At 48.8% G+C, this 25,306-nt stretch overlaps 1 long non-coding RNA gene across 1 annotated transcript; it reads left to right on the plus strand.

Moving 5' to 3' along the window:
* Window positions 1-154: 154 nt before the first annotated feature.
* LOC139059034 (uncharacterized) lies at window positions 155-25,306 on the plus strand. The gene is made up of 3 exons (XR_011513823.1): window positions 155-567; window positions 24,692-24,731; window positions 25,105-25,306. It is a non-coding gene; the product is annotated as an uncharacterized lncRNA (long non-coding RNA).

Genomic DNA, 25,306 nt, shown 5'->3' on the forward strand with positions numbered 1-25,306 from the left:
ATGGCTGAACATAGACCAATAATTATTTGTGATTTACCATTTGGACATAAATGTATGAGTATCTAAACATATGTACGTGTAAAAATAATTTTAATGATCGTATTATAGTATAAGTGTGGTAATGGTGTTGCTTGTGTTGGATTAGTTGGCTGCTTGCATTCGTCTGCTTCACGGACTTCAGTGGCGTTGCGCTGGTTGTGCTGTGTATGCGATGTCAGCTGTTAATTTCCTTCGTTGCAGTTTTAATGCATGTAAAGTTAGCTGCAATCTTGCTTCAGCGTTTATGAGTGTGCAGGGACCCAAGTGACACCGTCAAGCTTTCCATTCTTTTTCACCCTGCGTTAAAGCCCGAAAAGGACGAGAACGAAGCAGGCGACACCAAGCGCATGCGCCAAAGCGTTTTCTCATCCTGATGCAGGAGGAATGCCGAGAACTGACGCGGCGTTGTTGCTTCTGTGTTGAGAGAATTTGACGTATCGTTGGACCTTACGTTCAAGTGCTAAATTTTAGAGTGGCCGTGATTCTGCGTGTGATCGTGGGACGTCTCATCCAGCGCTAGCTGAAGCAGTAAGTACGCGTTTGGCGTAATTCTCTTTGGAAGCTCTTTTCCACGTGATGATGCACGCAGAGCGCGTAGTACGTGCTCGCTACCGGTTCATCAACATCAAGGCCAGCTGATTTCCTGGAAGGTTTAGGCTTAATCACTTCGTTACAAACGCTTTTCACGGCCTTCCCGTTAAGAAGTGAGCTGACCTTCGTGGTGTGGATTTTTATAAACAGGTGTGTTACCCGAGGGATTTGTCGCCGGCGTCTCGCGTGACCTTCGAGGCCCGTCCAAAACTACGGTGCCCGCGACCCTGGCGAGTCGTTTGATGTCTTATCTGCGAGTTCCGCGTCCGTTCTTGTTTGGACGCGTGCCGTGTTTTTCTTTTCGTCAACTCCCGAAGGTCTGGGGCGTGCGCTTGGCCGCATACGATGAGTAATAATCGCCGCCACGATTGCGCTTTCTGTTTCGACGAACGAGTTCGACCTCGTATGCGAGCGTTCGGCGCGTGCCTGTCGCGTAGACGTGTTTTGCTCGCATTCGCAATCGGTTTCGCTATCGCAGACGATGTTACAACACAGGTCGCGCTCGGAGCCGTTGCGCAGGGTGCAGGTTTCTACAGTGTGTCGTCATTTGTGTGGACGATAGCGCGGCCTTCGCGTCTGTTTTCGATCCTTGTGGTTCTACGTGTAGAAAATAAAAATCCAAGGTAACGAGCGCTTATGCAGAACCTCGAGTGAACCTGGCAAAGCGTTTGGAAACCACCGTTGTGCAGTTGTCAGTGTGCGATGTAGCAGTACTTGGTTGCTTTTTTTCAGATTATATTGCCACAGCTTAACGCGTTGGTTGGTTCTTGTTGGTCGGCTGTATACATTTCCGACAAGAACAGAAAGTTGGGCGAGCTTTTATTTCATTTTTGACTAAACAGCGGCGAGAACGACAAAACAACGATCCGGTTTCCTCTCGTGTTTCGTCGTTCGCGTGCTGTTTAGACTTGTTCCCACCGGCTGTGTTGTGTGAGTGGATGACAAAGCTTACAAAGACCTGATTTATCTCTGCATGGTGAGTTGCTCGATATAACCCGGTATTTTTGTTCGTGTCGTGGAGCTCGCGTGACGTGGTAGAATAAAGCATTGTGCGCCCGATGTAAATTGAATGAAGCGATCCTCCTAAGTGCTAAAGAATGACTCCATGGCCGTGTATTGTGTGAAGCGATACTAACCAGTTTGTTAAACCGTCGCACAGTAGCTGCAGCCGCTTCCCAAAGCCATGCAGCCGAAGGGCCCTTGCACGTACTAGCCTCGCACTGCAAGAGCACGAACTGGCAGTAAACAAGAACTGACGTGGTTGTTGAAATATAGGTATTTCCCCCCATATCTCGCCTGGCAAACCTCGCTGGACGCCGGGAACGCGACGAGTCTAGAAAAGGTGGCCGAGTAGGTACTACGTAGTTGTTCGTCCACAGCACACTCGCAGCTTGTACAATGACACCGTTTCGACGAACTCGCGTTGCATAGTTTCCCACCGCGACGGCGGGGGCGCAATCTCTATTGAAGAGGTTGATTGCCAAAGAAATTTAATAAAACAGTGGGGAAGTATTGGTGTTGTTTCACGGAAAAGGAACAAGATGTTGAAAAATGCAAAGGGCATTATAACTGCATCAACCTACCTGTGGACAGCTCAAGTGCCCCGCGGCCAAGGAGGGAAAGCGACGAATATTAGAAATAAGGAGTGGACACAGAAATCGAACAGTCAACTAAAGCGCTAGACCTGGCGCAGTGGCTATGGCTGAGCTACGACCAGTGGCGTAGCCAGAAATTTCGTTCGGTGGGGGGCTCACATCTAGGTACATACATGTAGAAGGAGAATTCGTTTTTCTCAGCAACCGCTGCACCAAACTTGACGATATTTGTTGCATTTAAAAGAAAAACTTAAATTGTAGTGACTGCTGGCTTCGAATTTTTCGTTTACGCTGTCAATACTTTATAAAAAAATTGGCCAAAATCGCAAATTTTTAGAAAACGAAACTATCAAGTTTAGAACTCTGTAACTCAGCAATGAAAAATGATATAATTCTGTGAGTTGCATCTAATAGTACATCTATAGCGTACAAAATTGATATGTTACACATGAATATAAAAAGTGTAGTATTATGGAAATACAGCTTTTACTGAACCCTTGCACACAATGTAACCAATTCACGTAAGATACAGTGAACATACCAAGTTTGTCCGCTTTGACTGTTATAATAGATGCCGTTTACAGAACCGCGATATCTGTTTTTGATACAGAGCCATTAGATTGTTGTCAATGTCGTGCTTCTATTATTTTCGAGCTTTGGAATTTTTCGAAATATTTTAAGCGAAATTCAGGCCCTAAGTCGAAATTCCAACAGACACTAGAATTTCACTTTCTCTCTCAAGTACAATGAATTTCATTAAAAGCGATCCAGGGGTCATCTCAGAAAAGCGCTTCTGCGTTTTACATGCATTTGAGTAGGCCGCGATAGAGTTGGGCTCGAGCTAAAGCTTCCTCTTAAACAATTTGTCGAGAGATCAAATACGTGAATAATAATTGAACTGTCATTGCCAAAGATGCTGCAAACGAGTTCTTGAACGCTACGCACTGTCCAAACAAGTAAAATACGTATTTTTTCATAAAAGAATATACCCGTATGTGCCAAATATTTTGCCCGAAATAACTGATATCAATGCTTCGATGTTTTTGTCTATTTAATAAATAAAGAAAACATCACCCGAACTTTAGAAATATATCAGTTCGAAAGCAGCAGAGCAGTGCATGTCGTTGATATGAAAAATGTAAAGGCCCTAAAATGAACAAGTTGAGGACAAATATGTTAATGAAACTTTGTCATTCAAGAACCGTGTTTACATTCATGTTCATATGCAACGGCCAATTAAAAATCTCAATGACGCTGTCATTTGTTCCAGTGTATTACGCAGGAGCAGCTGTCACTGGTCGTGTATCGTGGGTAATTGCACCGAAATTATAGCCGCAACAGAGAGCACGTATAAAAAGCAGGAGTTCTGCAAAATATACGAGGGCAAGCCAAATGAAAGTGAGCCAATGCGAATATATGAGAAATGGGGTACTTTATTTAAATGTAGTCTCCATGAGCATTTAGACGTTTGTCCCATTGACTAACGAGTCGCGTGATTCCCGTCTCGTAAAACTCCTTGGTTTGCTGCTTTAAAAAGTCGACAACTGACTCTTTCACGTCATCGACCCACACGAATCTGGTTCCCTTGAGCTGTATTTTCGGTTGCCCCAAAATGTGGAAATCGCAAGGCAACAGATCTGAGCTGCGTGGCGTATGTTGCAGCGTTTCCCATGCACTTGAACTTCACCGGTCTTGTATTAACCAGATCAGCGACGTGGGCACGGGCATTGACGTGGAGTAAGATGACTCCATTACTCAATTTTCCCCATCGCTTGTTCTTGATTGCGACACGCAGCCGTTCCGGCGTTTCACCGTATCGGAAACAATTGATAGTCTCTCAAGATTCAGCAAATTCTATCACTAATGGCCCCTGATGATTGAAAAAAAAAAAATTAACAACTGCTTTCCGGTGGAAATGGCATCCTTTGCCTTCTTGGGGTGTGGTGAATTCGAATGTTTCCGCTGTAAACTTTGCCGTCGTATGTCAGGCTCGTAGTAGTGGCACCATGGTTCCTCCCCAATCACAATTGCAGGCAAGAAGTCGTCACCCTTATTGTGACACCGGATTAGACAAGGCAGCGCCGAACTTCTGCGTCTTCTGGCGGTGGTTCAAAATCTTCGGCATTCATTGCGCACAAAAAAGCCGATAACCGAGATGTTCATGAATGATGGCGTGAAACGAACCGTGTCTAATGTTCACACGCTCTGCAAGTTCACCTATGCATATACTCCGTTTTTGTCTCATCAGCTCATGAACCTTTGCCATTTTGTTGGGGGTGATTGCACGATTGCTTTGGCCCGGTCTTGGGGCGTCTTTGCAACTTTGACGTCCTTCTTCGAACCATTTGCTCCAACGCTTCACAGTGGCCAATAATATGCAATGTTCAACGTCCATGGCAGCCATACGACAACTAATTTCTTTTTGGGAAACACCTTCAGCTTCAACTACACCACGCTGTTCAACATTTGGAGTTTCCATTATGTCACGCAACCATGTTCAACATAGTGTATGACAGCATTAACCAACCTTTATCCTCAAACCTGTGTGTCACTTTTGTGAATCAGAGATGCCTGTGGTGCTACGCGCATGCCTCGCACATAATGAACCGAACTATTATTGCGCGGGCTGGGTTGGCTCATTTTCATTTGACTCGCCCTCGGACATTATAGTGCGAAGATACAATGAAATATACAAACGCCAAGATACCGCTTGATAAAGTGATAAAGGGGACCTTGCCAGGACAAACCTCTTTAAATTTTATTCTTTCCTCGAACTATAGAAGAATGGAACCTCATCCCTTTCGGTCATCTGAACTCCCCTGAATCAATCCAGACTCATTAGTATTTCCTAAGCAACATTGCTGTTTTTTGCTATGTTTCATTTCCTAAGTTTTATACCTTGGAATTCTGCCTTTTGTACGCGTATTTTTTATGTACTACCTCGCCCCTCCTGCTTGGGCCACATGGCCTGCAGTATGATGTAAATAAAATAAATAGAAAAGTGTCATTGGAAACAAACTTCACTGCACGTATACACAATAGCTCGCAACAAGATATTTAAATATACGTATAAGTTTCCGATAAATACACGTGTATAAGAAAAAGTCACTATATATAATGCGTCAAACAAGGCAAATAAACATGCTGTGCAACCATACATTCACAGATCCTAGCACCCCCTCCCTCCCCTCTCCCAGATGTATCGCGCGCGACAGGAGGCGGCGCGCTACCTTCTTGCTTTTCTCCCTTGCGCACACAAAACTGAGCCACCATCGTCGGCTCACCCATACCACGCCATACCCTCCCCCCCCCCCCGGCCTTACGCTTTCACTCGCACATGCTGCATGCGGCGCGCGGTCACGATGTTATCCCCCTTGGACTTTATGCGGAACAGGAGGGCGACGGCAGGAATGCGCCTGGATTGTGCATATACCTGCTATCGCAATAATATAATAAGAGTATCCGGCAACTGAGCCGTCCCATGGACCTTTACTTTCCGGAAAAGAAGTAATGAAATCGAACTTTCATCATGCGACCATTCGCAGCGCCGCAACAATGTAGTTCTTTTTTTAACAATACACAAAGGAAAGCATGTTGGCCACAATCGAATGCCTACTTTGGGCACCTAATGTGGCTACCGAAGGGATATCGAAGAAAACGTGAGATGCTTGGTCCACCGAAAACCATACGCATACTGCTCGGTATCCTACACCGGCGAGACAAGACTTTCCGGACAGGTTGCGCTCAAGCGAGCGCGGTGCAATCCGTCGAGTCCCCACAGCGATGGCGGCGAGTGACCATTGTTTCTTTTTCTCGTGTGCTAGGCAGAAAGCGTCCAAAACACTGCCAGGTGAAAATCCACTCGGCCAGAACAAACCTAACACGCACTAAAGTGCGCCGCGCGGTGGTCCGGGCAACACAAGAAAAACGTATGCGCTCTGGCTGGCTCTGGCAGCCGGCGGGTATACGAGAACAAAAAAACTGAAAAGGCTCCATGTGTACGCGCGAATAAAACTCAAAGCAAAAAAAATAATAAAGAACGTAGTTACCTTGGCTGGCTTTAGTGTCTTGACATGGATGCTTTGGCTTATGGGAAAAAAAATGTTGGTATTTTTTTTTTTGTGACATGACGGCGCAAATGAACCACAACAACGCTTCGTCTCATCGGATCTCGCTGCGTGCTCTGTCAACTTGTCTGATATCGTGTTGATTTGGCTTGTCTCGTTGTATGTTCCGATGTAAGACTTTAGAAAAGTCAATGCACCTTTGGCGTCAAATGTTTATAACAGCATTAAACCCACAAAGTTCCGCAACTGAAAAACTAAAGTACAACTTTGGAAATTCCAATTCACCTTTCACATCAAGTTTCTGAGATTTATACCCCTAAAGTTTCGGAATTTACATCGGTGCGCTCCGTAGATGTCGCGGCCTCCGCGAGGTGCCGCGGCGAGCCCGTTCGCCATCAAAACGCCTTTGAAACTTTGTGCTCGCATGGGGCTAATTGGGGTTATGTGATTCCCGGTACATGGGCGTTGCCGCGAAATCCAGCCCGAGTTCGCAATGTTCGCGGTGAAATGTCTTTTCGAGAGTGAAAAAGGCATTCTAGTCAAAATCCAGAATGATTTCCGGCGCCGGGGGTTGCATTGGTCAGCGGTGCATGGACAGCACGAAAAAATTTCGGGAAGGGGCTGAAGCCCCATAAGGCTCCCCCCCCCCCCCCCGCCCCCGGCTACGACGGAGGCGAAATGGTCTTGCCGGCTTAGTTAGTAGCTATGCTGTTTTAAGCACCAGGTCGCCGGATCAAATCCCGGCCAAGGCGGTCGTGGGGGCGAAATGCATAAACGCCCGTTTACCGAGCATTTGGTTGCACGTCAAAGAACCCTAGGTGGTCGAAATCCCAAGTCCTCCCACTATGGCGTGCCTCGTGATCATCGTGGTTTTGGCACGGTAAAACCCCAGAATTTATTAATTTTTTTTCGTTAGATAACTTTAATAACGCTCGCGTACTTACGCTTTATAGGTGCACTTTAAGGGAAACCGAGGAGGTCGGAATCCGGAGCCCTAGACTCCGACGTCTCGTATGGCGCCATAGTGTTGCTTTGGGACGTTAAAGCGGCACTTATTTGAGATTGACGAAGCGTTCTTTCAGAAACTCTTTCATCGGCGATTTGGCCGCAATGGCTGGGTTATTGAAAGAACGAAGATGAAATTTCTATTTCACGAATTTTACCATAGCCTCAGCGCTGTACGTCAGCGTGATTTCACGGATTTCAAGTATCTTGTATTTAGGCCGTTGTGGCACAGTAGACGTTCGTGAAAACTACCAGGTTCAGTCTTTGGCTCTTTTAGAAGGCAACGTAGTCCATCTATATCGATGAAACATCCGGAGGAGGCTTAAACTCGGGCCCACTCCGATGTCGCCTATTCATGTACATGTGAAAGACAGAAATATATTCTGATGTAACCCCTGGTACAGTGAACTTTTAGTAGACCCTACGCCTGGACTGATATTAAAGGGGCCAGGACGCGGTCGTCCAACAGCTCTGAATTTCCATTTGCAACTGAGGGCAGAGGGCCCAATATGGTTATACAAAAGAAAAAAAGAGAAATGTTGCTGTGAGCGTACATTTTAACCAGAAATTTCAATTTGAAATCTCTGCCTCTCAAGTCGACCCACCGACAGCAGTCGCCATTTTCGCTAGGCTGTGTGACGTCAGGAACCGTGGGACGACCGGTCTGTCGTCGGCTTTGAAATGGTTCGGGACGACGCATGGCAGCCGTGCCGTATTTACAGCTCCTGCAATCACTTCTGGTGTTTGCAGTAGGTAAAAGCACGGCCTATGTAATTTTCACTCTAAAATGCCACAACTTCTATTAAAATTCCGCCAAGGGTTATTTCGGAAAAGCAGCCCCGTCTTCTGCGTTGTCAGGATTTGGGGTTCAGTACCATCGCTCGTGATCCGTTGTCAAGATTGGAGTCCGGCATGAATTAGAAGGTAGCTGGCCCATGCCGTCGTCCAACTTATCCACGCTGAGGACGTTGATGAAGGGAAAGTCTGCTTCTCATCGTGAACGAGGAATAAGGGTTTATTTACAGTATTTACATGCAGTTCATCAGTCTAGCATGACTTCGAGAGAAAGTACGTCAGTCTAACACGACTGCTTGAGAGAGTGTCTCAGTCTAACATGACTGCTTAAGAAGAGTAGCCGCGTTTACATGAATGCGACAGTGTCGCATCGCATCGCATTTCTAGCGCATCACATTCATGTAAACAGCAGTAATGCGCTAGGAAGGCGCATCGCATTAATGCGCCAGACGAGGGTAGATTTACGGGCGCGAGTCGACTCTCGCGGAGCATGTAAACGCAGGATCGTCGCATTAGGAATGATGGGAAGGAATTATCCATCAACATGGCGGCGATCCCGGCTGCCCGCTTCGAATTGAATTTGGCGTTGCTTTTGTAAAATGCACTTCGTTCGCAGCAAATGATTGTGTAAACGGCTTTCGCTTAGTCTCAGGCCGCTTCGACGACAGAGTATTGTGGATGCCCTTGTGGTGTTTTCGAGATCGCTTCTCATTTCGAACGAGTCGAAGCCTAACGAAAGAAACATTTGAGATGTCAGCGCGACCTATCGCTAGAGTCGGAAAATAGCCGCAACAACGGCATATGGCCTCTGAGATCCGAAAATCTCGCTGGCCAACTAAAGCTACAAAACACGTGCGCGGCTTTGCGTCCGCTACACTAATAGCGTACGCTATAAATTGCGTACGCTTAACTAAAACTGTCTATTTCTCGGCACTCAACCACCAACGTGCATTCGGCCTACTACCGGAAACCACTTACACAGGAAGTCGGTTGCACTTCCCTTCTACGACACCATGTGGCGCTACGTTCTCGCGAGAGTTAAGGCGCTACATGTAAACGGCGTCGCATCGCCTTTCCCAAATGCGCTTGGAAATGCGATGCGCCACTGTCGCATTCATGTAAACGGTATGAGTGTGTCGAGCATCCGCACAACAGCGGCTTATAAACACTCGGTCCCCCCTTGATTCCAAGGGGACGGAAACGTTCGTCCTCTCCCCGGGACGGCTTGCGTGCGCGCGCACACACGCACACACACACAAACACACACACACACAAACACACACACACGCTCGCGCGCGCGCACACAGGTGCACGGTCCGGAGCCGATCAGAGGGGCTTCGTAGAACTCGGAGCTGACCCGGGTAGCGCGCCCGGGTAGCCATTGTCCTGCGTCTTGGTCGGCGCGTGGGAAGGGGCCGTGGGCCGTTTAGTTACAATGGCGACGAGGTGACGCCGTGGGTAGAAGTTTGCGGCGGCGCTCCAGGAAAAGATGACGCCCGTTGGCGCAACTGGCAGGCAAAACTTGCACGTCATCGGGCCGTTCTTAATAGCGTGTGTCTGAACAGGCTTTAGCAGACGCCGCCAAAATCCGTGACGTCACAGGGCTTATAAACACTCGGTCCCCCCTTGATTCCAAGGGGACGGAAACGTTCGTCCTCTCCCCGGGACGGCTTGCGTGCGCGCGCACACACGCACACACACACAAACACACACACACACAAACACACACACACACGGCGGCGTCTGCTTTAGCAGACGCCGCCAAAATCCGTGACGTCACAGGGAGCTGGTGTAGCAACTTCTAGAATTACTGTATATGCTACCGAAGGTACTATAGGTACTATAGGTATACTATAGCATATACAGTAACTCTAGCAACTTCGAGGCGTCGGCGCCACCTGTCTGTACTTTGTGCGCTGAAACATTTTGTCCGATGTCGCTTCCGTGTTCCTTCTGTATACTTGATGGCTTCTCTGCGCATGTCTGGGTTCTTGTTGGGGTGTAACGCAATAACGACGTCATTTGAGAGCGGAGCCCGTGCCCTCCTTGTGTGGTCTTGTGTGCGTAAAGTTTATAATGAATAAACGCACGCAAATAGGTGCAAGCGAACAAAAACAACGATGATATAGTCCTGTTGTTTCAGAGAAAAGTCAGTGATAGCGGGGCGTTCGTTCATTCGCGCCACGCATACAGCACGCGTAACCAAACCGCTGGCACGTAATGCACAGGTGCGCGTGCCCGCTCCTGTGTGCGTCGGATGGGCGGTACGCCGTAAAAGCGATTGCAGCCTTTGGGGCGTATATTTGTCCCGCATTGATAATCGTCATCTGCCTTGCCTGTGTTTCCTTTCGTATACTCTTAAACAAATGTACACCCTTTGGGGTGTACGTCTGCCACATAACAATAATCGTCATCTGTCTTGCCCGCATTTCCTTTCTTGAAAACGCTGCGCGCTCGTTGCTTTCCTGTCGGGAATGCTCTGTCATGCTCATAACGCGCATGCCGTTCGTAACTTGGATGTACCGGGCTCGCAGCTTTAAAGAAAGTAAATGCGGGCAAGACAGATGACGATTATTGATGTGTGGCAAATATACACCCCAAAGGGTTCAAATGTTTTCGGAGTGCATTTGTCATGAAAGAGTACACTCTTTACAGAAGCTTACACCCATTGGGGCTTATATTGTCCCACAATGACAATCATCTGCCTTGCTTGCGTTTCCTTTCTTGAAAACTCAGCGCTCGCTACTTTCCTGTCGAGAATGCTGTGCCCCGCTGATAACGCGCAATCCGTTCGTGCCTTGGTTGGCCGCGTTAAAGAAAGTAGATGCGGGTAAGACAGGTGACGATTACTGTTGTGGGACAAGATAAGCCCCAAAGGGTGTAAACTTTAATAGTGTACAGTGATAGGCACAGTTCGAGCGATCATCGTGAAAACTGGCGTGCAGCCCACTCACTGCACGGCGAAGGCGATCTCTAATTACTCCTGGTTTGTGCCTGCCGACTCCATCCATCGCCTGCAAATGTTCCACTCCTTTCTCGGCCACACGCGACTACGTTTGCCTCACTTGACAGCCACTATATATGTTGTTGTTCCACTGCGGTGATCTATGCATTACACGACCAGCGCAACGCCGTTTTTGTAGCCGTTTTCCCTGTAACTGGTGCCGCTCTCTTCGTGTGTGCTAACGGCCATGTATATTGTTCCGTTTCGTCGCTCATTGCGTGTAGCCTTCTCTCACGTTGTCCGTGATGCCGCGCCCACTGCCACAGAATGTTCTTGCATTTGCTAATTGGCTCGAAGAAATGTCTCGTGGATCAAGTACCGATAGTAATTCCATATCGAGTAGCAGAGAACTGCGGTTTCCATGGGAACAAAGTACGGATAAATTTATAGGCTACACAGATTTCGGCAGAGCATGCGGCGTCCGGAGTAAGCGCTTACACACGGCGCTCAGATTTACTTAGATTGCGCTGTGTGCTCCCTCTTTTTCTTTGTGCTTCTTCTGAGTACTGGTCTTCCGAAATCGGAACTGTATGCTAAACCAGCCAGCCCAAGTTTGCACCTGATCGTAGTGTACATGAGCACGCAGGAAGGAGATAAACTGCGAGGGATGTATTACGTCACGCACGCAGCCAGCCTTGGCTAGCCAACTCTCCGTGAAGCCATTTAACCCCGGCCACGTTTAACCCCGGAGACCAGGTAATGATGCTCAAACCTTCAAGAAAGAACAAGCTTGAAGTTCACTGGGACAGACCCGTTAAAGTGTTGCACAAACTTTCAGATACTAATTATGCTCTGAAAATGCCCGGTCGCAGGAAGGAAGTGAGGATATATGACTGCAATTTGATGAAGCCGTATGTAGAGCGGAGCGGAGTCGTGAACTATACCATCAAAGAGTAGGATGACACTAGTACCAAGTTTAAGGAGTATAGGGCGACCTCTAAGTCTGAAATCGGCCTAGAAGAAGTAGTAAAACATTCGGTAAGCTCGCACGCTCTAAGACCCGAGCAGCTAGATGAGCTAAAAGAGGTGTTAGGGGAATATCTCGACAGATTCAGCGATCGGCCGGGTAGAACCGAACTAATAACGCATGAAATAGAGCTGACATCAACCGAACCCGTAAGATCAAAGCCTTACAGGGTGTCCCCAAGACAGAGAGAAATTATGGAGGCAGAGATACAGCGCATGCTAGAGTTGGGAGTTACTGATCCCGCTGAGAGTGACTACACGTCACCACTAATACTGGTAGAAACCCCTAACAAGGACCCTCGTTCGTGTGTTGACTACAGGAAGTTAAATGCCATCACTAGGGATCAGCTGTACCCGATACCCAACATTGAGGAACGAATTGAAAGAGTTAGCGCTGCTAAATACATTTCAACTATAGTTCTCGTGCGGGGATACTGGCAAGTTCCCCTTTCAGAAAGTGCCAGCCGCTATGCCGCATTAATCTCACCTGTAGGCACTTTTTGCCCTCTCGCACTCAGCTTCGGGCTGAAAGACGCGCCGCTTAGCTTCTCTAAGTTAATGGATATTGTCCTAAAAGACTTGCAGGAGTTCGTCTTTCCATATCTTGATGATGTAGCAATTTTTTCAGACAGCTGGGAACAACACGTATCGCACCTCAAACAGGTGTTCCCACGGTTGAGGGAAGCCGGCTTAACGATGAAAGCGGAAAAATGTAGATTTGGGTGTTCGCAGGTTACTTATCTGGGCCATGTTGTCGTCCAGGGCACGAGACGGCCGGCCGAGCTGGAGATAGCTACGATTGGAAAATTTCCTCACCCGCGCACGAAAACAGGCCTTCGTTCATTTTTGGGACTTGTGGGGTACTATCAACGGTACATTCCGAATTACTCGCAAATGGCAAGTCCATTAACGGACGCCCTCCGAATGGGAGCACTGAGTAGCGTACTCTGGGATGAAGACAAATAGAACGCTTTCCAAAGTTTGAAAACGCTATTGGTTTCTCGTCCTGTGCTTCGCGCGCCAGTCTACACAAAGGAATTCATAGTTCAGTGCGACGCAAGCGACAGAGGTATGGGCGTGGTACTTAGGTCGGCAACGATAACGAGGAGCATCCTATCCTCTATACCAGCCGTAAACTAAATGTAAGAGAGGAAGCCTACAGCGCTTCAGAGAAGGAAGGCGCTTGTTTAGTTTGGGCCACCCACAAGTTGTCGTGTTACTTGTATGGAGTGAAGTTCATCTTCTAGACCGACCACTGTCCTCTGACCTGGCTCAATCAAATGTCACACTAGAATGGCCGCTTGCTCCGATGGAGCCTCACTCTCCAAGAGTACAACTTCTCCGTTAGATATAGGAAGGGAAAGTTGCATGGCAATACGAATGGTTTGAGCAGGCTAATTTGAATTCTGCGTTTGAGGGTCCCGACTAAATTTTAGGGTTACTAGTGTTAATTTTGTTAAAGAATATCCCCTCTCATTTAGCAGAATTCCCTCCATGATTGCTGAATTTGTCAGCACGAAATTGCTTCAAAAATTGGCTTAGCGAAATGCAGCATTTTTTGTTTCTGCACTTGTTTTTTTGAAGCCTAGCGGGTCTAAAGTTAGAGCCAAGGTACGTCATCTCGGCGCAGAGCCGTGTTGTGGGGTTAATTTTACAGTTGCCTGTCCTTGTTAGATGTTTTGGGGCGGTGACATCATTACACAAGTGGTTACTGCGAGCCAAGACATCACCCCCTGGGCACCCGCCGTTCTCTTCGTGCCCAGCGGTTATCAGCGCTGGTCAGTCGAGACTTTCCGGGCCATGGAGGCGCTGTTAAGAACGACCCAGCTGAAGTGCTAGTGTTGCCAGCCAGTTGCGACAACGGGCGTCCACGTTTCCTGGAGTGCCACTGCAAACCTCTAGCCACGGCGTCACGAAATCGCCATTGTGACTGAATGAGTTCGGCGGGCCAACTATTGTTACCGAACCCACCAACGCGGACCTGATCTGCTATGAGTGGGGGAGTTGCCGCGGGAACGTCGTCGGACACCTCTTTCCACGCGCCGACCAAGACGCAAGACAATAGCTACCCAGGCGCACTGCGAGGGTCCGCTCCGAGTTCTACGAAATCCGTGTGATGTCGGTTTCGGACCGTGAACCTGTGTGTGCGTGTGTGTGTGCGTGTGCGTGTGTAAACCGTCCCGCGGAGAGGCGGCGTGTTTACGATGACTGGACGAACGTTTCCGCCACCTTGGAATCGGGGGAGGACCGGTGTGTTTATAAACGGCTGTTGTGCGGATGCTCGACACACTTTCTTAAGCAGTCATGCTAGACAGACTCTCTCTCAAGCAGTCATGTTAGAATGATATAAATCCTGTAAATAAACCCATATGAGAAGCAGTCCTTCCCTTCATCAACGTCCTCAGTGTGGATAAGTTGGACGACGGCATGGGCCAGCTACCTTCTAATTCATGCCGGACTCCTATCTTGACAACGGGTTGCGAACGATGGGATTGAGACCCCAATCATAACACCGTCGATTTCAAGGGTGTTCCAGCTCACTTTATAGCTAGAGTTTAAAAGTATGCCGATGCACTCAGACGACGCGACCAAGTGCATGTTGCTCCCTTTTCTATGTAGTGTGTCACGCTTTTCTTGTGTTTTACTTAATTAGTTAGTCAAGGTTAATTAACCAACTTCTGAAGCAACGAAGCTAAGAAAAAAATTCAAATTAGAAAGTTGCAGAGCAGTTTACAAAACGTCCGAATAAACAGTTTGTGTCTTTCTGTGCATTGAGTATCAGTGTTTTTCAGCTTATTGCGGATGTCCGCTAAACGCACGCACACACAAAAGAAAAAAAACACCACGTGTGCGCGTCGTGATTGCACTGCTCCCAAACGTTCCGCGCACAAACGAACATAGCATTTATCCGCGTGCACTGCGGCTGCGTCTCCTTATCGCTATCATGAACCGCCGCGAGGAAAGCACATTGCTGGCGTAAATCGCACAGCCAACACCTTCGTCACTGCCTATTAACTGTTTCCGTACCACGCCCATTGGGCATCGTTAGTCCGCTAACGAGGGTTCGAAACGCCGGTCTCGAGACTTTCCGCCGCCCACAGAGACACTGCGCTATTAGACGTGAAAGAGCGGTGCTATTGTTTTATTTGCTAAGGAGTTCGCTTTTTACCCCAGGTGGTGATCTTTTAATGGGCTCCAACGTTTTTGCTACCGTCAAAGTAGAAAGCAAGAATGGACGCCCGCAATCGATGGTTTGAGACGTCGCTTTCGAGACCTTCCGCGCTTCTCACGGACACACTGCGCCGGAGGACGTGAAGGAGGACAACCATGTTTTCCAAGCAGCTTGCTTTTCCCCCACAAGGCGTTATTTCTTTAACGCAATCCGAATTTTCGCGATCGTCAAAGTAGAAAGTAAAAATTGCCGCCTCTGGGAGCGGCGCGCGCGCTTCGAAATATCGCAGATCCGGCGATTCCGATGCATTCGCAGGTGGTTTTATTGATGGACCGAGCAGCAACGAATCTGAGGATGGTATACCATTTCGTCGGACTTTGAGAGCGACGGCGACGTAAGCGAGCGCGGAACATCGGCGGCTGCAGCCCGGCACGCCCAAATGTAGTGCTTGCACTTAAATTGTTTTTGTGTGTTCAATTAAAGATTTTGATTTTTTCGGATATAGTGTCTATTAGACGTCAATACATTTTGTATATCATAACTTTTTTTACATTTATTTCTTAGTAGATACAAGCGTGTGCTTACAAAGTTTGTTCAGTTTTATCGCACTATCTTGATTCTGGCAATTTATATCCTTTTTATGACATGCATCTCGTTAATAAAACTTCATGCGTGAAAAGTGCATTCATTCTGCTTTTTGTTTATGTATTACATGAAATACTGAGTTCAGTAGTTCCTTCAGAAAAAAAAAAATATCTGGCGTAACTTGCAAAAACAACCTATTTTCCCCATTGTACGGAAAGAGTTGAGCGGCAGCACGCCCTGCAAGATGCAATGTTCGTTTGTACGCGGACAGTTCGGGAGCGCTGCAATCACGGCGCACAAGCGCTTATGTCACGGTGTAGCTTTTTTAATCTTTTTTTTTATTTCGCGGACATCCGCTGCAAGCTCAAAAACACTAATACTTAATAGATATAAAGTTAGAAGCTGTCTAATCGGACGTTTTGGAAACAGCTCTACAACTTTCTATAGTTGGATTTTTTTTTGCCTAACTTCGTTGCTTCAGTTAATCCTGGCTAATTATCTAATTAGGCTAAATTTAAAAAATAGCGTGACACACTTAGAGTGGATCGGCACATTTTTAAACTCTGGCAGCAGTTAGGTGAAACACCCTGTATACTGCACGCCGCCGCCGTGTGAATCTGTGCCATTCGGCTGAGGGGGCAATTGTCGCGTTGCATTCTCTCTCTCTCTCGTCGCTCACTTTCCCTCGGGTATATCGCGTCTGAACAGCTCTTGGCTCGTGCCAACAAGGTTGGCCTTCGTTATTTTTATTTTATTTTCCATTTCCTCGACGTCGACGTCGTTCCTCGACGTCGATTTGAATAATAAAGCAATCGAGAGTATTTTATGCCATTAAAAAAAAGAAAAAAAAAACGGATGATCCTTTGCATTGCGACTGACACTATTCTTGCGATAGCACGACGTACATTCGTGGGAGAACCGGCCACGGCGTACTGCGGCACGGAGGGGTGGACGTGGATGTTGAAGAGACAGGAGCGCTCTGGTCGAGCCAGAAAAGGCGGAACAAGCGAATGGCGGCCGGCGAGGCCGCCTCCCAAGTTCCCGCACCAGCTCGCCGCCATGGCGTCCTGCGTTTTGACGGCGCCTGCTGGGGCCTAGTTAATTGTTTATCGCCGAATAAACGGACTACGGTATGTTCAAAAGGACCCAAACTCTGAGCGCGGCAAATTCTGGAGACAGCCTGCGCGCCCGAAACACGAGAGAGAGCGAGAGAGAGAGAATCAACTTTTGTGCTGAGCCCTTAGTGACGGTTGGTGCGCGCTGGCACCAGATGGGGTGGAACCTTCTTCTCAGGTCCCATATGCGTCCAGCAGTTCCTGGCCCCTAGCCGCCAGCGCGAGCTGGGTCGGTAGGTCGGGGCTAGACAACAAACAACTATTTGAAATTGGGGACTTGGCACCGGTGTCCCGGCGTTGGGGTGTCGGCGCGAAGTTAAAAAGAAAAAAAAACATGGAACTTTCAAGTTTATTTTCTCATTTAGTAACCAGCCCACTATCGCGAAATTACGAAAATAGAGTTTCGAAAGAATACTTTATCAGTCTTAAACTGATTTAGTGTTCCTCTCGGGTTCATTTTTCTGCTGCGTTGGTCGTCAGAGCGGTAGCGATCGGGCTGCATCTCTTTGGTATGACGGCGCCTTGGCTTTGGTCGCCAGGAAGCGTTCTTGCAGTCTGCACTGTAGCTCGACTCAGCCGAGCGCGTGTATGCGGCAAGTTTATCCGGTGTGCACTTCGGGCGAATCGTGTGTACGTTGTTAGGATCGGCCTGCAGCTCTTTCAGCCCGCTGCACGTGTTCCGATCCAACAGGGATGGTGGCGCACTTCAGAGAACTGCGGATAACCGGCAGCCACATGGCGAGGGGTCATCTCAGGGGAGTTCTCGAGGGGAGCTAGGTAATTGGCGGAACCTCCCCATGCGCTTTTCGAGACACCAGACAATGTGCTACCCGGGCCCGCCACCCGGGACGGCTCCGAGTCCGCGAAGCAGGCTCTGTGCGCAACACGACAACGCCGCCCTGTTCTGCTACAAGGAGGGGAGTTGCCGCGGGAACGCCAACGCAGGCTCCTTCCCACGTGCCGACGAAGTCGCAAGACAATGTGCTACTCGGACGCGCTACCCAGGCCGGCTCAGAGTTCTACGAAGCTCATCTGACGTCGGCTCCGGACCATTGCACCTATGTGTGTGTGTGCGTGCGCGTGTGTGAGCCCTCCTCCTCCAAGTCGAGAGCCCGCCTCCTCCGAAAGGGCTGGTCATCTACAATGACTTCGAACTATGACGTCGAGCGGAGTGCTTATAAGCAGCGATTGTCGGCTGCTAGAGAGTGCTCGTTGTCGGGCTCGAAATGTACTCGTGAGCTGTGTGCTCGTAAGCTGTTTGCTGTATGCTCGTCTTGCGGGCTCCATTTGGGAGTCACGCTAGACTGTCGATGTATCTCATGTTCAACTGCAAATAACATGTAAATAAATCCTGCTCTCCTAAGTCCCGACGAAGAGTCAAGCTCCTTCCTCCAGCTACGACTGCCAAATCTTACATGTGAATGGCAGCGGTGAGATCGGCCTACAGCTCGTAGATCGTCCGACAACTCTAACAAATGGTGGCAGCGGCGAAATCGTCCGACGAATCTTACAACGTCCAGTAAAACGCTAGACCTAGCGCTTTTAAGCTACTGTGGTTCTCGTGAAGAAACCCACAAATGATTTGCGCGTGAGCCTTGTAATTATGTTGCTTTTTTTGCATTGTATTCCTCTTTATCATAAACTGCGACGACCGCTGTCGGGCCTCGTTGAATTTCCTATTATTTAGCGCTACAAGCAAAAAATAATCGTTCTGTGTTTTCCCTACCTTCACGCCACCAATGTTCCAGCGGTCTTTAACTGGTCTCCGCCGCAGATTCAATCACGTTTCCTCTATTATCTTTATTAAAGACTGGAACCTCGGGCAGGGTAACAGCGTCCTGTTACGACTTTGCACCGCTGCGCACCACTATTACGACTTTGAGGTGGTCCCGTAGCGCTCGTCACCCGTTTCGTGACAGAGCGTTGGTAGCGAAGACTCCGAGCCAGGCGTCGGTGAGAATGACGAAAGCCACAGACTTCGGGCCATTTTCGCGGCGCGGCCGCTGCATTACGTCGAAACGTCTGCCGTGTTCGTAGCTTCAGACACCAAAAGAAAAAAAACACCAGGGTTACCCAGGTTGTTTCTCATCCCGCCAAGATCCCCGTCCACATCGATGTTGGTCGGGCACGTTTGCCAGCGTTCAGCGTCGGAGGAGAATTCGCGGTATAGACCGATTGAGGATTCTTCCTTGCCATGGACAGGCAGCAGTTCCTTGGCGCATGGCTCGTGTACGCTGCTGCGCGCGTTTTAAATTCGAAACCTCTCTCGGCGAACATTTGCCACTTTGACAGTATCTGCCTGTCTAGCGCCTACGTCTTGGTGCTCTCGTGGTGGTTTCGTTAACTTGGTGCGCTCCCCGCACACTGCTTCGCATAACATCGATTCCCTCGGGGCGTGGCATCTGCAGGCTTTTTTTTTCTTTTTTTTTCCACTGTGCCTCTGCGGCATCGGTTGAGATGTCAGCAGTGAGCACCGCCATGTGCTCGGTGACGGTGTATGTATTCACGTAGCCGTAAGTGGGTTGCACGAGGTCTGTTTCAGATTGGTTGCCGCGCTCGGTGGAAAGAAGCAGCGCGCATGCTCCCCCCTCCGAAGGCTGAGCGAGTCCTTGCCAAAGTATGCTTTGGCTCCTCGCTCCTCGCCCATCGAGCAGCGCATGCGATCCTCGTCCCCGCGCCCGCCTGCATGCAGAAGCGTCCGTCCGGCTGCAGCTCCGTTGCAGCAGCGCGCGCCGACGCCTGTGCACACGCGCACATTGCGGCGGCTGCGCACATGCATGCGCTGCCGCGCTACCGCGGCACTCCCGTTTCGAGCCGGCTTCGAGGCGGCGAAGGCCACTCCGCAGGAAACGTTGCGCGTGCACGTCACAGCGCCATGTGAAGTGGGCTGGCATGACTTAACATGGCCTTGCCCGCTTTGGCCTCCCTCCTGCGGCACGCCGCTTGCCAACCGTGGGCGCTCTCGCCGAGCTTCTTGGCGCAGCCGCGCTGCGCGTTTTCTTTGTCTTTTTTTTTTGTTTCCGCGCAGTGGGCGCTGTTGAGGGTCCATGCTCGAAGCTTGGCGGCGCAACTCTGCTGATCGTTGAGCGCAGCAGCCGGCTGGAAGCAGACTCTGTGTTACACGGAACGGAGAAAAAAGAAAAAGAACCACTGGCGCTCCGTAGCTTCACGTTGCGTCTTCGTACATTTGTGCAGTCATCGACATTATTCGAGGGAACGAACGAGTGGGCCGGCTGCTGTGCAGCAGATGACGTCCGTACGCAAACTGGGCTGCGGCTTCACGTATTGGCGGTCTACGTATGGTAGCTATTCCTCGATCTCTACCAGGTTTAAACACACACACACACACACACACACACCACTCACACACACACACACACACATATATATATATATATATATATATATATATATATATATATATATATATATATATATATATATATATATATATATATATATATATATATATATATATACGCGCACGCTCCGATTCCGCGGGTCCGAGGACTCCGAGCCGCCGCGCCTCCTCCGGCCCGCTCCGTGTGCCGACGCGCAGCGGCGCGCGTATACGCCCCGCCGGCCCCACAGCTTTGGGGAAGGCGAGACCGCGCGCGCATCAAGGGAGACCCTAGGTAAATCTCTCGAGAAGTCACAAAGAACGTTTATTCAGCTGGGACTCAATACAAACATATGTTTGAACATCACGTCCGAATCTGAAACTAGTTACACAAAACATGGCCGAATGGTCGCTGGTGACCACTAGCGGTGCACCGCGACAGAGAGAGAACAAAGAACAAAGAACCCCAGCAGTAAGAGAGGCTGCCTATCCTTCGGTCAGCGCCTGCCACCGCGCGCCCCACAGCAGAGAAAAGGGAAATAGAAAGAAACGACAGACGAACAGACGGGGGCACGATCGGCAGACGCTGCCTCAGGACATCGAGACGACGGAAGAGTGCGCGCGCTGTCAGGATTGGGGGCTCAATCCCATCGCTCGTGAACCGTTGTCAAGATTGGAGTCCGGCATGAATTCGAAGGTAGCTGGCCCATGCCGTCGTCCAACTTATCCACGCTGAGGACGTTGATGAAGGGAAGAACTGCTTCTCATCGAGAACGAGGAATATGGGTTTATTTACAATATTTATATCAATCTTATATGACTGCTTCAGAGAAAGTGTCAGTCCAACATGACTGCTCAAGAGAAGTGTATCAAGCATTCGCAACACAGCAGTTCTTAAACACTCGGTCCGCCGGCGATACAAGGCGGCGAACTTTCGTGTTTCATCACAAATTCGCCGCCGCCCCGCAGAACAGTTTACGCACACAAAGGCACACACATTCCTATGTCCGGAGCCGACGTCAGAGGGGAGCCTTTCCGGGAAGCTCGGAGCCATTCTGGGTACCTCGTTGTCTTGCGTCCCGGTCGGCGCGTGGGAAGCAACAAAAAACGGCTTTCCCGCGGCAGCTCACGCATGCGTAGCAGATCAGGTCCGCGCTGGGGAGTTCGGGCACAATAGTTCGTCCGCCGAACTCATTCCGTCACAACGGCGATGGGGCTAGAGGATGGCGGCGGTTTTCAGCACAAAGCCCGCTTCATCGAACGCATCCTAGCTGAAGCGACGGAGAGTGGGGGATGCGCGTCTTGTTCCCCAGTCGTAATTGGGTGGCAATCCTGCATTGCAGCTCGCCCTTCTTAACAGCGCCCGCCGAGGCCGGGACCGACTCCGACGAGCCGAAGTAACCATCGGCCGGCGGCGGACAAAGGGGGCCGCCGCCGGCAGAGAGGTACACGTTGTAGGGGTTGAGGGACGGACTTCGGGATGAAAACCAAACTTGGGAGGGTTTATTTTACATTATGTACAGGGAGGTGAGACGCCAGGTAACGGTTGTACAGTCATTACGGGCCGGCAGCAACTCGAACGCTGCGGCCCGCGGCAAGACGTTCGAGAGAGGTGAATAAGGGAATCAGGGCATGTCCTGGTCTCTCTGGAAGGCTTCTTATAAACCCTTCGAGCACTGTAAGTGACGTCATGTTTGACCAATAGGAGAGTCCGCTCAGATGACGCCATTTTCAGCCAATGGTAGGCGCCCGTGCGATGGTGTCATACCCGGCGAAGAGGGTCGGCGCTTGATCCTCCTCTCTTGATCACTTGATCCCGGTGCTGCGGCCCCTCAGCGGTAGCAACTGTCTTCTTCAAAGGCGATGAAGAGGTACGCTTGGGCCTTCCCGGCACGTCTGGCTGTCACGGCGCATTACCGCCGTCTTGGTTTGCACCTGTCTTGTGGCCTTCAACTTGTTTGCCTGGGCGCCCCTCTGGAATGTGCTTTCCTGCTTCTGCATTCCTCAATTACCTGTGCTGCGTTTCGAAGTGGTTTGGGGAACTCGAAGTAATCGCAGGAAACAGCTCCATATCTAACAACGTACGCACCTTCAGACGCCCCGATCTGGTCTCCCCGGGCCCCGTCTTGCGCGCGCTTACCCGGAGTGCACGCAAGCAGGACCCGAATCCCGCCAAAATGTCGGCCAATGGGGAAAGCCTGTTGACCTTCCCGTGGGCGGGATGACAGCAAAGCGATAGTGTTTTATGACCCGCTGCCACCCCGTCCAGGCAGGGAGGAGAGGGACACGGAGCCCCCGGCAACACAACGCAATGGCTCCACACAACTGCCGCGAGAGCCAGAAACCCCACATCATATATATATATGATGTGGATATATATATATATATATATATATATATATATATATATATATATATATATATATATATATATATATATATATATATATATATATATATATATATATATATATATCCTTTCGTTCTTATTCACACGGGAGCGCGTGTCGCAATCCGGAAGCCGAGAAACAGTGCGTTGGCGCTGCAGTCAAAATCGTCCCGCACTGCCCGACGCGCGCTTTTAGAGAGCTTAACTGGTGCGCCAGTCTATTTCTTAAGCATATCTTAAGGTGAGAAATCTCGAAGGTGGGGCTACTCTTACGATTTCTGCTGGGCAAACGTGACTTCATTGCTGCTACGCTCCACTGTCGAGACATATATGCACTCAGGTAAACAGAAACTTTGACTGGTACATCTGTAGTTCGCTACCTGAACACTGATTTCTCGCGCGAGTGATTTCCGCATCATCCGTAATTGCACATAAAATGGCGCAATAGCAATCTCGGGGATCTGGAGAAGGGTGCTTCTTGTTTTTTAGACCACACAGACTTTTTAAAAATCACCTTTAGGAGCTAGCACAATCATTGACATTGATCTGGTACACTCATAGAGGCGGGCATTACTTCCACGAGAAATAAAAAGTGCAGGGTCGATTGATTAACGAAATTCACTAACTATTTGTTAATAAGTTACGTTGCGGCACACAATGCCGTTTACGAATTGTAATCCGTGAGTTCGCAAGACGTATTCACTTGAAACAGATTTTCAGGATTGCACCAGTTTTGAGATATTCATTCCCAAAGTAAAGACGGGGAATGCGGGAGATGTAGATTCAAGACGATGAGCAAAACGTGAACAAGGTGAATGCAGGAGCCAACGTTTCGACAAGTGGACTTGTCTTCTTCAAGGCGACCTATGCTTTCCTCGCCACAGTATATATACGTGGGGTTCATCTAAAGGGGAGCGGCCTACTGAGTACTCTAAAGGGGAGAGACCTACTGAGTCTCTGTCTAAATTCTTAAATCGCCACCTGTCAAACCTAATAACAACACACCTACTGAGTCACTATCTAAATTCTTAAATCATCACCTGTAAAATCTAATAACAACACACCTACTGAGTCACTATCTAAATTCTTAAATCACCGCCTGTCAAACGGAGCTTTAGAATGTATTCGCTATGCTAAACTTCAAGCTATAGGCAACAACACTTAGTTTGATTTCTTGGCGTATCCACCCCCTTTCTTTCCCTTCCTTTGCTTTTTTTTTTTTAGTTGTCAGCCGGCTTGTCAGACGCCCTTGACACGCCGGCCAACACGCGTGTATTGACAGACCGGGGTGGGGGGTGGGGGGGGGGGAGGGGTGCCCTGGCTTTGGCCTTGTACACAGCGTTCCTTTACTCTCAATTCGACACGCTAACACATTGTCCATCGTTTCCTCAACCTCCCGCCTCACACCCTCTCCCCTTTAGAAGAACCCCACCTATATATACTGTGGCGAGGAAAGCGTACCTCACCTGGAAGAAGACAAGTCCACTTGTCGAAACGTTGGCTCCTGCATTCACCTTGTTCACGTTTTGCTCATCGTCATCCCCAAAGTGTACGATGAAATACACGGGCGTCTTCTTCGGTGACTTAAAGGGTGGTTTGCTAAAGAAAGCAAGCGGAACAATAGCACTATCGTGCTCAATATGAGTTGCAACACGGACCCGTCAGTTCTTTCAAGGTTTTTTTTTTTTTTTTTGTCGACAAGGTGCTGTGCCAGTGATCGGAACGGCGTACGCGCCACCGTGCTGTCATGTGGGCACTCTGGCAGCACAGCAACGCCTACACACAATCGAAAGGAACGAAAAAAAAAAACGTGTTATCGTGTTGCAACTCGTATTGAGCGTCATGGCACATATTTAGCGCGAGTTTCACGGCGCATATCTCGATACCAGTGCGATCCTTAGAAGTATTATATCCTTGGGAAATTCGAACGCTGCCCACACCTGGCCCTTATACAAATTACAAAAACAAGTAGTTCTAATCCTCGCTCAGGCTATCACATTTTTTCCCTGTTCTTTGTTTTCTGCACAGAAAATTCTGCCATTTCCCAAACTATACCTTTACAGCATAGGTACGTATGCTACTTTTTAAACTTTATCACAATAAGACATCGTTCCAACTGATCTACTTTCTATTGCTAACAGAACTGTTTTCCGCGAAGTGCATCCTTTTTATTCCAAAGATAAATACTAGCTATGATAAACAAACCGCACTTTTTTATCCTATAATTCTTTTGGAATTCCTTAGACGGTAATGGTAAAGACAATACATCATGGAACTGTTAAGGGCAAACGTAAATAGTTTTTATTTTATGCATAGCCTTCTTTTTTCGATTTGTGAAATCGTAGGATTATCTTTTGCTAGTATAGTAATTTTTATTTCTGTTAGCGGATTTGCAAGCCATTTATCTTCAATGTGCTCTACTTTTTGCTTCTTTTGCTAAGACAGGAGATCCTGCATATACGGTTCTTGAGCCATGGGACCTCCTGCTGTATATGCAATCCGTTTGTAATGTTACATGCAATCTTTTCGAGAAGAAATCTTTGAACATGCACGCTGAGCAGCGCAAGTCAGCACTGTTGCGCACACGGCGTGTCGCACGGATTTTCCGCACTGTGCGAACATGCGTCAACTTGCACAGTGGTG

The sequence above is a fragment of the Dermacentor albipictus genome, chromosome 4 (genome assembly GCF_038994185.2).
Source record: "Dermacentor albipictus isolate Rhodes 1998 colony chromosome 4, USDA_Dalb.pri_finalv2, whole genome shotgun sequence".
Lineage (NCBI taxonomy): Eukaryota > Metazoa > Arthropoda > Arachnida > Ixodida > Ixodidae > Dermacentor > Dermacentor albipictus.